We start from the raw sequence: 6,025 nt of genomic DNA, 5'->3' as shown, positions 1-6,025 counted from the left end.
AGCGCTGGGCTCCCTGCCTCTCCTAGCTGCATGCACACATGTAGCACATGATTCCTACTCACGTCAAAGTGCACTCTCTTTGTCGCTTCTGTCTCTGGTGACACAAAATGTGACGTACTGTGCCTCACACACAGCAAGCGAAAAATGTGACTTCAAACGGGTGCCCAGGTGTTTCGAGATCCAGAAACGTGCCAGTCAGTTTGCCCTGCAACTGACAAGGGATAAAATTCGTTAGATACAAAAACTGGAACATGTCGGTTGAGACCAGACAGTTCCATATATACGGCCCTGAAGCCACTTACAACGACATATAGCTATAAAGCTATCTGCCAACGGATTTATAATTCATTCGGTTAAAATGAGAGTAATATATATCAAATACCGAATGCATGTGTGTACAAGAATATGCTTGAGTGAGTTATAATAAATTATGATATAAAAACAACCAAGTTGGGTGATCTAACCGAATTGGGACATGAAGAAGGAACATGCAAGTAAACATGATTAAATTAATCAAAGAACTATGTCTGTCGTACGACACTTAGCCTTATCGAAATTTAAACGTATCAAACATTCATGAACCCGCAACACATGGCAACCTAGATTGATTTAGTTCGGCTACTGCAAGCGCATAATCTATTCACATTAATAGCATGAAACCAAGGCAATATTATAATACATATAGATTTATGAAAGTATGAACCCAAATCTTACCGATCTAGATTGGGCAAAAGAGTATTACAAATACGTAAAGTGTTTAAAACATGTAACGCATGATAATTTGTTGAATCCATTAGACTTTGCCGAATCTAATAGAATCGATAACTATCAAGCCTTACTAAGCATATCAAGTAAACGTCTGCCGCACGGTATCTACTTGTCATAAATAAAGCATAGGCAAAGATTTCTTGATTGCCAAGCAAACGCCTGCCACACGGCCATTCAGTCGAGACAAACAAGACTACTTGCATCAACATCTAAATCCACCGCATGATACTAGACATGATAACAGGGTTGTCGGAACTTACGGAGGTCGACAGATCGATAACCCCTCTCGAAGAACTCGACGACACGACAAAGACTCGAAATTGGCACGAGGCCGGTTGAATTGATTTGGTTGTGAACAGTCTTTACAACAACCAAAAGGCTCATATTTATACCCTGGTTGCAACATGAATCCTACAAGACTATGACTAAACAATAAAGGAAATTTTAAAACGTGAAGCCTTTAGCCTCAATCTTCCTCAGAATCTTCATTGCCTTAATTATCGTGATCTTCTCCTTGTCGGATCGGTCTTCATTTGCCGTCTCTGCCGTTCCTAGACAAAACTGCCTTTCCCAGGACAACTGATTACACAAACGCTTGCCGAATCTTCAGGAATTAGACGACCGCATGGACATTTGCCGAAACACTCAAAATACCGGCCTCTCCGCGAAATCACCGTGTACTGGCCCACCTGTCATCTTCTTAAATGTGCAAAAATCCAGTGCTAACACATGCCCCCTCAATTTTGGGATAAAAGTGGTTTTATTCTGAAATTGACCATAAGTTCCTCCTTCTTCCTAGGTCAATACTGTTCAACACTGTAGCCGCAGCTCAAAGATCCAGACCCCTAACATAGTTCCAAATCCACCTCGACTTTCTAATGGCGACCCAAAATGAGATCCCGGAGGTAAATCACATCCTTCCCTCATGCATTCGGCAACTTCTCAATCTGTGTTCTTGTTTTCCCTCCAATTAACCTACCCCTTAATTTTATCACTCCTTGAAGGAATACAAGAATGAGATTTTAATCCCCTATGCTGCCAACCCCAATTCTTATCTTCTCGGTCCAATGGGAGATCCTGACCCAACTGAGTTTATTGAGAAAAAACCCTAAGAATTCCCTTATAAATCTAGAGTTACATCGCCGAACCGATAGCCAAACACTTTCAAGAATTGGCCGTTTCCTCCAATCACTGGATGGCGAAGCTGGTATCAGAGGATGCAAGAGAAAAGCTACAGTCACTGGGAAGCTCAGGATATTCAGCATTGCTTGGAGTTGTCCCTGTCAAAAATGCCCAGAAACGATTCCCTCCTAATAGCAGCTGCCCACTTCTGGTCTGACACCATCAATGCCTTCGTCTTCGGCCATGGTATGATGACTCTCACTTTAGCCGATGTATTTATGATGACAGGTCTAAACGTAACAAAACCAGTATACCCCTTTACTTATGAGGGTAACAGTAGCCAAAAAGTTGTTAAGTCTGGGGTTGGATGGGCCAAATACATCCAAAACTATATGGCTTCATCTGGTACGGTCACTTATAAAGAATACAAGGCCTTCATGAACATGTGGCTATGCAAATTTATCTTCTGTGGAAAATCCAATGAACCAACTCTGAACCACATAGTGATGGATGAAGATTTAGCTGCAGGTACCTTAATCCCATTAGGCAAATATCTCCTAGGATCTGCCTATCATATGATGCATCAGATCACTGCTCAGATGCATGAAGGAGTAGAAATATCTTGTGTGAGTGGCCCTTGGTGGCTAGTTCAAATGTGGTTTCAATTATACATGCACCAGATAATCTCTGTAGACCTCCATAGCTTGAGCTTCCCTTCAGTTAATTATGCCAAAGGTAGCACAACCAAGACCAAAGCTTGCCAAACTTATGGAGAAGCTGCATCCTACATTTATATTAACATAAGCATTGGTCACCTCTTCAAGCTATTCTTCAAGGGTTTTGACAATGTACTCTGGCTTCCCTATAGACAAAATGAAGATTTAACCCTTCCTTGCAAATTCAGTTATGAACTCGGCTGTTTAGATGAGGTATCTACAGAGGTCTTCAACTCCTTTATCAAACCCTGTATCTTGCCATCAGAGTTCCATCATGGGAGGCTAGTACAGCCTACTTATGAATTCTATAATCCAAACATAGCAGCCAGACAACTAGGATGTGGTTAGCTCCCCCCAAAGCTTTTATTTTCCACAATTATAAAGTTTAGAGAGGTGATTAAGGATGGGGTAGAAGCTAACAAAGTCTTCGAGCTTGAATGTACTACGTCAACATATGAACCCTCTCCATTTGGGATAATAGAGGCTGCTCTCTGTCTCTTTTCTTCATGGTGGCCAGAATGGCATACTCACATCTTCAATGTACCAGTGCACCCTCTATGCCAAGATGTAGAACCTCAAATTGCCCCTGACAGTGATGTAATCTGATTACATTCTATCATTTTATTGTGTTTTGAACCTTTCTTCATTCATTTTTATATTTTGTTATGCACAGGACATTGAACCTACTCCTCCTTCTAAGGAAGTCCAATATTATAAAGCTGGGCCTAAACCTGTCTTAGGATTTGATGCTCCAACTCTATCAGTTTTTATGAACATCCCTGTAGCTCCATTCACAGCAGCCCTAGGGAGGGAAGGTAAAAGAAAAACACTTGGAGACATCAGTGTAGCTAGGAGGAAAAGGTCCAAGAAAGCCAAACCGACCCCATAGGTATGTTTCTTCCATCTTTAGTCAGTAACACCTCTATTCGGCAATAACTTTGACTCTTTCATCTCGTCATTCTTACTATAGCCACATATTGACCTCTTCGGATCAAGTTCTATTCCTCCAACTATAGACACTTCCCCTCGAGCATCTACTGAAGACATAGAAATCAATGAAACCAGTGAACACATCGGTAATATCATTCGGATAACCACTCTTTCTTTTTTTAGTATGTCTAACCCACTATACTCATATTCTGTCATCCGTCCTACTAGAAACAGATGAAATTTTGGATAAACTAGCAGAAGAATCTTCATCTGACCAAGCTCTAGATCCACTATGGCTAGTCATCCAACTAAGCTCCTAGCCTGACCAAGATACAACCCAACCTGAGGATCCTTCAGCACAACAGGTAACACCCTACTCTAAACTATCTTTGACAAATCTTCCCTTATCGGTTAACATATTCCTCTTTTTCATAAAAGAATATCATCAAGCCAACTACCAGTTACTCCTTTGCTGTTGAGGACTACATCAATGAAAAGAGTGAAGAAGTTTTATCCAAACAAACCTTGTCAGTGGGCAACCAAGCTTGGTTGAAGGACATAGCTGCTTTGCTAGATAGGGACATTAACATCCTGGTCCAAGAAGATGACCAAATAAGAGATCTCCTTGAGCTTATCGATCAAGACATTCCTCCTGCTATCAAAGCTCCTCTAGAATCTATAGCCCAGCTTGATAATCACTTTGCCATGGTAAGAAGGGCAAGCAAAAATATATCTTCCACGGCCATTCTGCACAACTGATAGATCTCTAAAGAAACGAGAGGCCAAAGATCTGCACTCCCAGATCCAAAGCGCCAAACATTCTCTGTCAACTCTAAATCGTAATCTTAAAAGCATGGAAGAGGAAAAATCCAAGCTAGAAGCCCAATTAGCTCAATTAAATGCCAGAATTCAGTCCCACAAAGACAAAATAGCTGATCTGTCGAATTCTATAGTAGTAGCTACAGTAAAGATAGTGTCTGTCATAAAGGAGGATCAACAACTCAAATCAAGGCTTGCCAGCATCCAAGGTTCTGAAGATGAAGATCAAAAGGTGCTGGATAATGTCAGTCGAATCAAAGCCGAAGCCATAGATACCATTAATCAGCTTCTGAGAGAATGAACACTGAATTTGTAATAGACTATGCATAATGTTGACGGTCCTTAAGTACCAAATATAATCATCAAATAAATAAAGAAAAGGATCCAAATGCAACCAACACCCAGACTTAGGGTTTTATCTGTAAGAATTCCACGAGTTTTGGTGTTTGTCTATTTCTGCAGGGGGTTATCAGGAAATACAGAAGGAAAGGCCCACACGTCGGGTTTACATAGAGATATTAAAGTGCCGCGTAATTTTCTATCATCTAGAAGACTCCAGAAGCCACGGGAACGAACGGGAGGCCGAACGGGCCCGGGGGTAGGGCGCCCGCCCTCCCCCCTTGGGCGCCCGCCCTGGTACAAGCACCAATCAGAGAATGGAGTACACCATTACAAAGATCTCGTCGAGCTAATCGAAATGCATATATTATTTGCTATATTTGGAGTTCGGAATCAAGAGATATTAATAAAAGAAGGACTCCACATAAAAGAGCTGCGGGATTAATTGGGCCCAAATCAGATTTTGGTCCATTAATGCCTATGTGTATTTTAATGAGATATGGTGGAAAGTTTAGTACCACATCGCCTGCTGAACCAAAAAGGCACAAAAGGAGGGGACTATATAAGCAGACCCCCTGGCCCCTGGATGAGAACAAGTTCATCATAGAGTTGAGAGGAGCCCTCGAAGGAATACCTCTCCTCTAAATAAAATTTCTTTTAGGCTTAACATCCAATGTGAGTAGAGTTATATCTTCTAGTTTCTACTAGATTGAGAGATATAGAGTGGAGGTGTAGATCGGAGGAAGCCCGGCCTGTCGGTGTCTACTCTGAGGTTGTACCTGCGGGATCAAGTCTCCTAGCCCGAGGCTTGCTCCTAGGATTCTTTAGTAATTCGACTTCTAATTCTAGTAAGTTCTTGCTTTATTGTTCTTTGGTTTATGAGTTTACTTTAATCTCTTCCGGTTGAGTATTAGAGTAATCATTGCTAGCGTAAACGTGGTGTTTAGGCAAGGGTACTCATAGATATCCCCTGACTAGCTGGACCGTGGTAGTAGCGAGGAACGTGACATTTCTGAGTTACCTTTGCAGCCCACATCTCGTTAGCAGGACGGGTAAGTTTATAGGTGCAGGTCGAACATCTTTTGTGGTGTCTAGATTCTGTACGCTTCCCCAATAGAACAGTAGATAATCCTTACCAAGGTTAGAACGAGACTACGGTTGCAGTCTTCTCTATACATCACTCACATCGAGAAACATTCTTTGTAGCCTAAAGGGGTAGTAGCAATAGATTTGGTTAGTCAGATGCACCCTTTCTCCCAGTGGTAAAAATATAAATATGATACTCTGGATAACCTCCCGGGTGAAATGCTCACCGATATCCGTGCGCTTGC

This window comes from Sorghum bicolor, chromosome 9, assembly GCF_000003195.3.
Source record: "Sorghum bicolor cultivar BTx623 chromosome 9, Sorghum_bicolor_NCBIv3, whole genome shotgun sequence".
Taxonomy (NCBI): Eukaryota; Viridiplantae; Streptophyta; class Magnoliopsida; order Poales; family Poaceae; genus Sorghum; species Sorghum bicolor.
This window is presented reverse-complemented; position numbering follows the sequence as displayed.